General features: G+C 40.0%; 1 pseudogene; it reads left to right on the top strand.

Moving 5' to 3' along the window:
- Window positions 1–245: 245 nt before the first annotated feature.
- On the top strand, window positions 246–12372 carry LOC135512095 (large ribosomal subunit protein bL27m-like; annotated as a pseudogene).
- The last annotated feature ends 400 nt before the right edge of the window (window positions 12373–12772 follow it).

The raw sequence follows: 12772 nt of genomic DNA, 5'->3' as shown, positions 1-12772 counted from the left end.
ACTAGTTACCACAGCCACAATTATGGTTAAACCCCGCCTATTTTTACAATTTCTCTTTTTAACAATTTTATTTTAAACCAAACCTTAACCACACTGGCAACTTTATGCCAAAACTTAATCTTCAATTAATACCAAAAAGCTCATTTTAGTTTAAGATTTTTTTAGGACGTAGACAATTTTGACTTTGGCTGTGGTAACAAGGGACAAGCGGTCAGTAGTTTAGAATTTGATGTGACAACGTTGACGTCACGTGATTCAACATGGCGGCGCTCGCGTCCTTGATGTTCAAGTCCAGATTAGGTAAAATATACACATTACAATTTATTTGCGTTAATTCAAACCTCTCTATGAAACACACTAGTCTACGCCAATGACGCTCATGTATTGTAGTTACCCAGCTGGATAACGTGTTTTTGAAGCTAGCTGACATGGCTTTAGCCACTCTCGTGCCTTCTCCAAAGCCGAAAATGTTATATTTAAGAGGATATATATTTTTTAATTTAACTAGGCAAGTCAGTTAAGAACAAATTCTTATTTACAATGACTGCCAAGGAATCGTGGGGTTATCTGCCTTTTTCAGGTTCAGGGGCAGAACAGATTTTTGCCATAGTCATCTAGCAACCTTTCGGTTACTGGCCAAACGCTAGGCTGGCTACCTGCAGATGTCATGCAGTCTGGATTCGAACTAGGCATTGCAGTGTCTTAGACCACTGCGCGACTCGGGTGCCCACGGGTTTTGTTCGTCGTTGGCCTGCAGACCGTGCCAATATATCCTCGAAGTAATTATCACTTTTATACCATGAGTTACCAACATAATGATTGACGTATTTTCATTAAACTTTATTTTGACTAATTTACTCATACTATTTAATCCTTCTGCAAGATATAGTCCCCACACAAATCTAGGGTTGCTAGAGACACGACCCAGTTGTTCAGTCTTTTTGTTTTGTTTGTTTGTTTAATGTTGCGGTCCAGTCGTTCATTCTAAATGTTCCATTGTCATCCAGGCTGGCAACTTTCTTATCCATTGATTGCTCGCTAGCCTAATACGGCTAACATAGTCAAGTCAAAAAGTGCAGCCAGAATAACGGCAAAGTAGCCGCACTTACATTGTCATAGAAAATGTGCTCACTCGTCAGGTCACTGTTATTCAGAGGAGCTAGCCAACGACACAGCAACAGTAACACAATCACTTCAATCGGAAGCTGGAAAGAATGCAAATTAGCTACTTTTCATTTTAATAAAAAAAAAAAAATATATATATATATATATATATATATATATATATATGTCTCATCCCGACTCCCGACAAGTTCATTACTATGTCACAGCAGGAGATCGAATTTGAATATTGAAACAATGTTGCAAATGTCGGGGAGGGACAGTGAGATTTATTCAAATCTCCCTGTTGAAAACAAAATGTTAGTCTAAAATATATGTGAGATAATGTCTAGGTGCTTTTTATAGTGGATATCCAGTTTATAAATTCCCTGGCTGGGCTGATGAGACAGTGGATTGCGCAGTCAAATGGAACAGAGTAAATGGGCCTTTTAACATAATAGATTTAGCTGTGGCAACTTGTGGAATTGACACCGTCTGGAATGCATTTTTAACCAATCAGCATTCAGGATAAAACATAAAAGACCACAGCCTGTCGCTTCCAATGGGAACAAATTAGTCAAGTAGGCAGAACAAGCAAAGAGGTGGGCAGAGCCAAGCACAAGCTGGGGAGAGCCTGTTGGTGTGTTCTAGCCAACATTTGTACATTTCCGTTAGGGAACGCCTACCCTGTGAAGTGCGCAATAACTTGATTCGCATTTGCAATCCTAAACAATGCATTTAAAAAAAAAAATTGGACAAAGGGTAAAGTCAACAAAACTTTGTCCATTCTGTTAAAAAAAAAAAAATCGGAATAGAACAGTATTGAGATCAAAAGTTTCATGATTGAGAATGTGCAGAATGTTGGACAAAATCCATTTGGTCTTAAAATGGTCATAGTGATGTAGAATACACAACCAAATGATCCAGGTGTGCTAGATATAAAGATTATAAATTATTCACACAATTGTGGTAATGTGCCCAAAAAGCTGTCTGAATTGCTGATTTCTGAAAATGTCATCATCAATAATTTAAATATTGAATCTTCAAATGTCTAAAATGCATATGTACAAGTGAATAGTCATGGATGTGAGCTGATTAAAATATGCAATATTGTCCAATGAACCATTTTCATAAAACAGAGGACCAGAAACTTGTAAAATTTCACAAGAATGCCAATACGTTTTAACCAAATATCTTGATGTTGAGCGCAGCAAACCATTGCACATAGTTAGTTTTAATTCAGATGTATTTTTATTATGGGGCTATAGCAGATTGGTCTGTTCCTAGAGTACTGAAATATTATATAATTGTCCACAACAGGCCAAACATTGGATTTTACTACAATGGAATGGAATTTATTTTAATTTCTTTTTTTTTTACCTTTATTTAACCAGGCAAGTCAGTTAAGAACAAATTCTTATTTTCAATGATGGCCTAGGAACAGTGGGTTAACTGCCTGTTCAGGGGCAGAACGACAGATTTGTACCTTGTTGGCTCGGGGGTTTGAACTTGCAACCTTCCGGTTGCTAGTCCAACACTCTAACCACTAGGCTACCTGCCGCCCCGTACCCTGTATAGGAAAGGTTTAAAGTCCTCATTATGAAAACAGTTAAAGGATAACATTGTTTATAATTTGAATCAGCCCACATGACTATTTACATGTATAAATCTATTTTACATGTTTGAAGATGAATTATTGCAATTAAGGATTTAAACATTCTAAAAGTAGTGATTCGGCCAGCTTTTTGGGCACATTCTTTCCACAATTATGTGAATAATTTACCATCTTTACAATATGGTACACCTGGCTTATTTGGTTGTGTATTCTACATCACTATGAACATTTTAAGATATTATTGGGCGTGCTACAATTATATTTCATACATGTGCAATTGATCCAATAACAGTTGTTTGGAGGCCATATTGGGGAAAGGTTTCTATGGGGTTGATACGTGAATCCTGTGATGGCCCTGTATCTACAAATATTTTTTAAACCCTGTTCTAGCTGTGTGTCTGTGAAATGCGGCACCTCTATCACCAAAGTTACAATCCAAAAGCATAGCTACCCCACTACATGGAATTCTATGGCAAAGCTTCCAACATTCTAATGTCAATGGCAGAATATGGGTTATTTTTTAAATAATAGTTGAAGCTGGTGCTTTCAGAGTTGGTTATATTATATATAATTTGAAAGGTCATTTTAATGACCTTTCAGAAGAACTTGTCAAACAAAGATGAAAGTGTATCAGGGTTTCCATTGTTAAAGCAATTTATACAGGTACATTTAGTAAATTTTCCAGTGGCATACCAAGTGAAAACTACTGGCCCGAAGGAGAGTATTACTGGCCCGGCCAAGATCACAGGAAAGCACACAGAATTTCAACCATGCGTGGTTTCATTTGCAGTCTGGGCAAGTAACTTATAGGACCATAGGCTATGTTGTTGCCGTTTTTTTCTGGTGAGGACCTGCCTTACAACAGGCCTACAAACCCTCAGTCAAGCCTCTCTCAGCCTATTGCGGACTGTCTGAGCACTGATGGAGGGATTGTTTCGTTCCTGGTGTGACTCAAGCAGTTGTTGTTGCCATCCTGTACCTGTCCTGCAGGTGTGATGTTTGGATGTACCGATCCTGTGCAGGTGTTGTTACACGTGGTCTGCCACTGCGAGGACGATGACTTCTCTGTCTTGTCTCCATGTAGCGTTGTCTTATGCGTCTCACAGTACGGACATTGCAATTTATTGCCCTGGCCACATCTGCAGTCCTCATGCCTCCTTGCAGCATTGCCTAAGGCACATTTACGCAGATGAGCAAGGACCCTGGGCATCTTTCTTTTGGTGTTTTTCAGAGTCAGTAGAAAGGCCTCTTTAGTGTCCTAAGTTTTCATAACTGTGACCTTAATTGCCTACTGTCTGTAAGCTGTTAGTGATGGGGCTAGGGGTTCCCAACTGGGAACCCCCCCCTCCCCCTCCAGCCCACCACGGTGACGCAGGGAAAGCAAAAATATTCTTAAAAATATTTAACCTCCACACATTAACAAGTCCAATAGCTTAAATGAAAGATAAACACCTTGTTCATCTACCCAGCATGTCAGAATTTTAAAATGTTTTACAGCGAAAACATAGCACATATTTATGTTAAACCACCACTAGGGAAACATACAATATGTAGCCACATGGCTATGCAAATTAGCACAATCACAAACGCAGGATTAAAAGAAAAATAATTCACTAACCTTTTGAAAATCTTCATCAGATGACAGTAATAGCACATGTTACACAGTACATTTATGTTTTTTTCAATAATATGCAATTTATATCCATAAATCTCCATTTACATTGAGCCATGTTCAAGAAATGCAGCAGAAATGACCGGAGAAATTATAAATATCTCCAGCAGCTAACGCCAGATAACAGCAATAAACATCATAAACTTTGACTAAATATACATGTTCTACATATATTTAGAAAGATACACTTCTTCTTAATGCAAACGCTGAGTTACATTTATTTTTAACGTTACAGAATTCGTTCACTATTCAATAATCTGAGACGGCGCTCAGCCATTAGCATTATTTCTCTACTATGTTGGATTCGACAAATTTTATAACATAAATATTCCCTTACCTTTGATGGTCTTCGACAAGAATGCCGTGGAAGGAGTTATACTTACCTAATATAACGTTTGGTTGCAGTTGGTGTGTCTTTGTATTAGCAAAAGCTAACATCTTCAGGTGAATTACCCCAAAAAGGACTTCTGATCACGAAAATTGCGCATCAAAACTTCAAATTTACATATTATATGTCGACTAAACTGGTCAAACTAAATGCAGAATCAAGCTTTAGGATGTTTTTAACGTACAAAACAATTGGCGATTAAATCAAACGTAACGAACTCACTTCAACCAGCTTGGAAAAAAACGTCCGTTTTTCCAGAGCGCGCTCCTGAAAACTCGTGACACCTCATTATTTGGCCCACCAAGCAGTCAAAGCTCGTGCTATTTTCTCCGTTGCACGTCTCACTGTAAGACGGGAGCGCGCTGAAGAGATAGAAACTGTTCCCAGAGCCATAGCTGGTTGGGAAGGGTGGGGGCGATGACGTCAAAGTTGGAGGAATTTTCTGAGGGAGAGATAGTTTGGGAGAATGGCTGCCCTGTGAGTTCTGCTTTACATACAGACATAATTCGAACGGTTTTAGAAGCTTTAGAGTGTTTTCTATTCAATAATTATTATTATATGCATATATTAGCAATTTTTGACAGTTTTTCTTTTAGTTTACTTTGGGCACACCATTCATCCAAAAGGGGGCAGTATTTCCCATAGCCCTAACAGGTTTTAACAACTGTTCCATAGGTGCATGTTCATTAATTGTTTATGGTTCATTGAACAAGCATGGGAAACAGTGTTTAAACCCTTTACAAAGAAGATCTGTGAAGTAATTTGGATTTTTACTAATTATCTCTGAAAGACAGGGTCCTGAAAAGGGGACATTTTTTGTTTGTTGCTGAGTTTATATACACATCAATTACACAATACATATCTATAAACAACAATTACACTATACACATCTATATACACTTCAATTCACCAACAATCCTGACATTTCCTTCCCCAACTACAACATTTTCTGACAATATAGAACTGCCTAACGGGGCGGAGTTAGCCTGCAGAGTTCCGTCATACTATCCAGGTCTGTGCGCAAACAATTCCAACTTCTACTTTTAAAAACCCACCTTTCCAGAAACAAGTCTTTCACCGTTGCCACTTGTTATAGACCCCCCTCAGCTCCCAGATGTGCCCTGGACACCATATGTGAATTGATTGCACCCCATCTATCTTCAGCGTTCATACTGTTAGGTGACCTAAACTGGGATTTGCTTAACACCCCGGCCATCCTACAATCTAAACTAGATGCCCTCAATCTTACACAAATTATCAAGGAACCTACCAGGTACAACCCTAAATCCGTAGCCATGGGCACTCTCTTAGATATCATCCTGACCAACTTGCCTTCTAAATACAACTGTGCCATCTTCAACCAGGATCTCAGCGATCACTGCCTCATTGCCTGTGTCTGTAATGGGTCCGCGGTCAAAAGACCACCCCCCATCACTGTCAAACGCTCCCTAAAACACTTCAGCGTGCAGCCCTTTCTAATCGACCTGGCCCGGGTATCCTGGAAGGATATTGACCTCATCCTGTCAGTAGAGGATGCCTGGTTGCTTTATAAAAGTGCTTTCCTCACCATCTTAAATAAGCATGCCCCATTCAAAAAATACAGAACTAAGAACAGATATAGCCCTTCGTTCACCCCAGACTTGACTGCCCTTGACCAGCACAAAAACATCCTGTGGCGTACTGCACTAGCATCGAATAGCCCCCGCGATAGGCAACCTTTCAGGGTAGTCAGGGACCAATATACACAGTCAGTTAGGAAAGCTAAGGCTACCCTTTTCAAATTTGCATCCTGTAGCAGTTTTGGGACACTGTAAAGACCATGGAGAATAAGAGCACCTCCTCCCAGCTGCCCACTGCACTGAGGCTAGGAAACACTGTCACCACCGATAAATCTACGATAATCGATCATTTCAATAAGCATATTTCCTCCTGCAGCAACTTTCTGGTTTCCGAGCTGGTCATGAGTACACCTCAGCCACGCTCAAGGTCCTAAATTATATCATAACCGCCATCGATAAGACACAGTACTGTGCAGCCGTCTTCATCGACCTGGTCAAGGCCTTCGACTCTGTCAATCACTGCATTCTTATTGGCAGCCTTAGTTTCTCAAATGACTGCCTCGCCTGGTTCACCATCTACTTGTCAGATAGAGTTCAGTGTGTCAAATTGGAGGGCCTGTTGTCCGGACCTCTGGCAGTCTCTATGGGGGTGCCATAGGGTTCAATTCTCAGGCCGACTCTTTTATCTGTATATATCAACGATGTCGCTCTTGCTGCTGGTGAATCTCTGATCTACCTCTACGCAAATGACACCATTCTGTATATTTCTGGCTCTTCTTTGGACACTGTTAACGAACCTCCAAACGTGCTTCAATGCCAATGACAAAATATCTTGTTTAAAACGGGAACATTTTTCATCCAAAAATTTAAATAGCGCCCCCTATATCAAAGAAGTTAAACCTCTTGAGGGGGCAGTATTTTGTTGGGGGCAGTATTTTGATGTTTGCATGAAAAACGTACCCAAATGAAACTGCCTATTTCTCAGGCCCAGAATCTAGAAAATGTATATAATTAGGATAGAAAACACTCTAAAATTTCCAAAAATATGGATACTATTTGGACATTTTTTCTGCCCCGTCGTGACCGCTCGAGCCTGTGGATTTCTGAACATAATGCGCCAACCAAATGGAGGTATTTTGGATATAAAAATAATCTTTATGGAAGAAAAGGAACATTTATTGTGTAACTGGGAGTCTCGTGGGTGCAAACATCCGAAGATCATCAAAGGTAAGCGATTCATTTTATTGCTTTTCTGACTTTCGTGACCAATCTACTTTGCTGCTAGCTGTTTGTAATGTTTTGTCTGCTGAGAGAGATGTCCATACATAAACGCTTGGTATGCTTTCGCTGAAAAGCTTTTTTGAAATTTGACACGCCAGGTGGATTAACAACAAGCTATGCTGTGTTTAGCTATATTGCACTTGTGATTTCATGAAAATTAAATATTTTTAGTAATTTAATTTGAATTTGGCGCTCTGCAATTCAGCGGATGTTGACGGAAATGATCCCGCTAAAGGGATGGGTGCATCAAGAAGTTAACAAGAAATTTGTGGAGTGGTTGAAAAACAAGTTTTAATGACTCCAACCTCAGTGTATGTAAACTTCAAACTTCAACTGTATATACACATCAATGACACTATACACATCAGTTACACTATACACATCTATATACACATCAATTACACTATACACATCAATTACACTATACACATCAATTACACTATACACTTCTATATACACATCAATTGCACTATACACATTAATTACACTATACACTTCTATATACACATCAGTTACACTGTACAAGAAAAACAAACACAACGCGACAAGCAAAACAGAATATGAATATGGAACCACCACATTCTTCAGTAAAAAGGCCTCCTAACATCTGCCTGAATTGCCCTAGAGACACCAACTTGTACTTTTGGAGATCATTCCACAAACTAAAAACAGATTTACCTAACTCATGTCTACTTTATGATACAAAATGCAATGATGTGTACTGAACTTATCACTCGTAATAAAGTGCTATGATAAACTGTGTCCAATGGCTTCAATAGTGTCCAGCTGTGCTCCATATTTTCAGCTGAGAACCCTAACACGGAACCCAAACGCGCGTGCGCTATCGTGCATAAATGTATTTTGTTCCCCTACACCAAACGCGATCACGGCACGTAGGTTAAAATATCAAAAGAAACTCTGAACCAATGACATTAATTTGGGGACAGGTCAAAAAGCATTAAACATATATGGCAATTTAGCTAGTTAGCTTGCTGTTGCTAGCTAATTTGTCCTGGGATATAAACATTGAGTTGTTATTTTACCTGAAATGCACACGGTCCTTTACTCCGACAATTGATCCACACATTGGGGCGGCAGTGTAGCCTAGTGGTGGCATTGGACTAGTAACCGAAAGGTTGCAAGTTCAAATCCCCGAGCTGACAAGGTACAAAATCTGTCGTTCTGCCCCTGAACAGGCAGTTAACGCACTGTTCCAAATAAGAATTTGTTCTTAACTGACTTGCCTAGTAAAATAAAGGTAAAAAATAAACATAAAACGGCCAACCAAATCGTTTCTAGTCATCTCTCCTCTTTCCAGGCTTTTTCATCTTTGAACTTATATGGTGATTGGCATCTATACTTTTACCACAATAACCGGCAAAACATTTAGTCTTTCAATCACCACGTGGGTATAACCAATGAGGAGGTGGCACGTGGGTATCTGCTTCTATAAACCAATAAGGAGATGGGAGAGGCAGGACTTTCAGCGCGATCTGCATCAGAAATAGAAAGGAGTTCTCTTTTAGCCCTTGGCAACGCAGACACTTGTTGGCGCGCGCGCGAGTGAGCAGTGTGGGTGCAATAATTGAATAACATGGATTTCTAAATTTATTTTGCGGCGCACATGACGTGTCCGGTCTGGTCAAGAGGCTGAAAAGCCCCCTTGGTGTCTCGAGCTAATTTATTCCCAACATAACCATGCTATCCAATCCCTGAACAGCAGGGACACTTATAGTTGACGAAATGTCCTTTGTCTGTCACGAATGTTGATAAAAAATTATATTTGAACTTACTCTACCAATTGTCTATGGGGTTGGTTCGTAATAGGGTGGAACTTTAGACAACCTTTCTAAAGGAACTTATTATTAAAGACTTTGTTGTAGACCCACTTTATCTCTGCTTTCTTCATCTCAAAATATAAGTCCCCCACAAGTTATTGCTTGTTTGTGCACATATGGCACACGTGCAGGACTTTTATTTCGACATGAGGCAAGCAGCGAGGAAGTGGGTCTACAATAGATCCATGTTTGGAAAGTCTGTTTAATAAAACATTCCTTTGGATATATATAAATATTTTCTCAAATTCCACCCTATATAGGGAAAGGGATGGGGCCGAAAACTTAGATGTCGATTAAGGCAGCCCCCCCCCCCCACTCTCTGTCCCAGAGGGGTTGGGTTAAATGCAGAAGACACATTTCAGTTGAATGCAGAGGAACAAACACTATGGACATTTGCTAATGTAAGTTCAAATATAATTTTATTCAACATTCGTGACAGACGAGACGTTTAGGTTTTCGTCTATGTAGTAATGTTTTCCAGGGATTGGATAGCATAGTCAAGTCGGGACTATGCCTGGTGTATCAGGCTACTAGCTACCTACATTGGAAAGAAGTTGTTAACATAGCATGAGCATCACAAATGGTATTGAACAGCCCACTGCCTTCACACAAGCCAGACAGTCATTTATCAACTGTATTGACTGCTTCAAATGTATCCCCTTGCTACAACTGCTACAATGTTAACTCAACAAAATTGCAGGTCTTCTGCTCCCTTGCCAGTCCTCTTTTGTGGACTGGATGTGCTTTGCATCCAAGAAGGCAGGCGGTAGCAGCAAGAACCTCGGGGGGAAAGAGTCCCAGTCGCAGATATGGCTTCAAGAGAACAGACGGTAGCTACGTGAATGCTCTTATTTGTCAGTATGCTATGCTTAGTTCTGACATCTCTGTGAGGTGCATGTTATGTATTTTGATCTTACACACATCATGTTTGCATCGTCTAACTAACACTTCTGTTTTGTTGGCATCCACCTTCAGGGAACTTTGTCCATGCTGGCAACATCCTAGCAACACAGAGGCTCATGCGGTGGCAACCAGGAGCACATGTAAGGTTTCTCACTTTCACTGTTAATATCCTGAGGTGTATTCATCACATGCACATCATAGCAAATAGTTTAGCACCACAGCTAAATGTTTTGCAACAGAAACATTTTACTCCAACCAGAAAACTATTTGGAAGTTTCTATTGGACAAATTTAGGTAGGTCCCTCCTTGTTTCTTTTGATTCCGTTTGGTTCCTAGTGAATACACCCCTGGAAGCCTTCAAATGTCTGCAGGTCGCCGGTTGATTGTCAACTAATCGCTCTCACTCTATCCCCCACCTCTCTCAGGTGGGGATTGGAACCAACAACACCCTTTATGCCCTGGAGGATGGCATTGTCAGGTTCACTAAGGAGGTGTATGTTCCAGCCCCACGCGGCACTGAGACATTCAAGGTCATCACCAAGCTGCCCACGGGAACTGTGCTCTACAAGACCTTTATCAACATAGTGCCCAACAAACAAGAGGGCAAATTCAAACTGGTTGGCATGTTCTAAAGACTGCTGACTCATTCATATTCCACTCTGTGGAAGATCAAATTCTACTTTTTCTATGGACTTGGTGGATTGAAAGGTTCTGTTCAACCGCGGACTCCTTTGTCGTGAATGTTGTGGAACTGAGCTGCTGTGTGGTGAGGAGGATTCTGGAAGTTCTGAGGGAATTCCTCAAAGCTTCCTGTGTTGTTGTGGTGACCGTTGCCATATTTTCATTGATCCTACACAATTTGACTATGGTCGAAAGTTTAATCAACAGGCACCTACCTGACTTATTGTGCTGTAAGAAGACGTGTCACTCCATCCAATATAGTTTTTTATGAACTGGGTGGTTTGAGCCCTTAATGCTGATTGGTATTTCTACTGCTCTAATGATGTTGGTAACCAGTTTATAATAGCAATGAGGCACCTCGCAGGTTTGTAGTATATGGCCAATACACCACAGCTAAGGGCTGTATCCAGACACTCCGCTTTGCGTTGTGCTGTAGTACAGCCCTTAGCCATGGTATATTGGCCATATACCACACCCCTTCGTGCCTTATTGCTTAAATAGATCATCATGACATCAGCAGTCTGTTATGTGCATTGTAAGCTTAGTCAATGGAACAAGTTCATGTGTATCCAAAAGTATTTCATTTTTGGGAATATTTTTGTATCATCTGGGGGGGAAACTCTGTATGGTTGACAAGGAAAACATGAAACCACCCTTTGATCAAGTGTGAGTGTGGTCTATAGTTCCTGAACTAACCACAGGGTGTTTCAAGGCTTAACACAGAGGTTTCCCCTCTGATTTCTCCAAACAGGCCACAGAGGGATAATGTGAAACAAAAAAAATACTACAAAGCAGAGGGAAGTAATATCACAGTTTTTAGCATCAGACTGTACTCTAAAGATCTATCCTTAATAATTTACTCTCAGCCCCATGTGGTCTCTTAAAGCCAACTACCTCTTTCACATAACGTTGTGTTGATGACACCGGTTCAAGAGACGTTGGGTGTTGACTTGTAACCATTAACTCAAATTTGTATCTGGGGAATTTTGTGTAAACCCATTCACAATCACCAGGATGGACCCATTTTAGATAAAAACAAGAAACTGCAAATAGACACCCATGACAAGATGTGTGTAGTATTCCCCAAACATTTTACAGATCATTCTTTACTCTGAGTTTAAGTAAGGTGCCATGTTTTTTGCTTTTTTTTTTGGTATGCAGGGGAGTGTGGAGTACATTCAGAATACCCTTGGTACCTTCACTATGAAACGACAGCTTGTCAAAACATATATGATGAAGGCCCTCTCTACTAACTGATGAGTGCTGTACTTGAGATATAGTATGTGTTATGAGAGTTGATAAGGAAAGATAATGTACACTACACAAGAGTTGAGTTGGGGGGGGGGGGGGGAATAACTCTGCAAAGAGGGAGAGGTCAAAATGAGGTCGCGACTCTCCCCACTGATTGACTCCCTGTCTAGGTTATGGACATATTTGTACCTGGTAGAGAAAAACAGATGAACAGAAACAGGAGTGTATATTCCCTTTTGATATTTTGACACTATATATTATATTAATCCTCATCAGATTGATATAGCTCAAGTTAATACAAATCTTTTTTATTTTTTATTTAAGCGCATAGTTCAGCTATTTCATTTATGTGCATAGGTCATTTAAGCGCATAGGTATTTTAAGTGCATAGTTTACTTTTACTTATTTTTTGATTTGGGTGAGACATAATATGAATGTTTTGCATAGTTACGTATCTGTCTAAAAACGCATTGAGAAACCCCA

The sequence above is a fragment of the Oncorhynchus masou genome, chromosome 24, assembly GCF_036934945.1.
Source record: "Oncorhynchus masou masou isolate Uvic2021 chromosome 24, UVic_Omas_1.1, whole genome shotgun sequence".
Classification (NCBI taxonomy): domain Eukaryota; kingdom Metazoa; phylum Chordata; class Actinopteri; order Salmoniformes; family Salmonidae; genus Oncorhynchus; species Oncorhynchus masou.
Note: the sequence above shows the minus strand (reverse complement) of the source record. Positions and strands in the feature narration are given on the sequence as shown.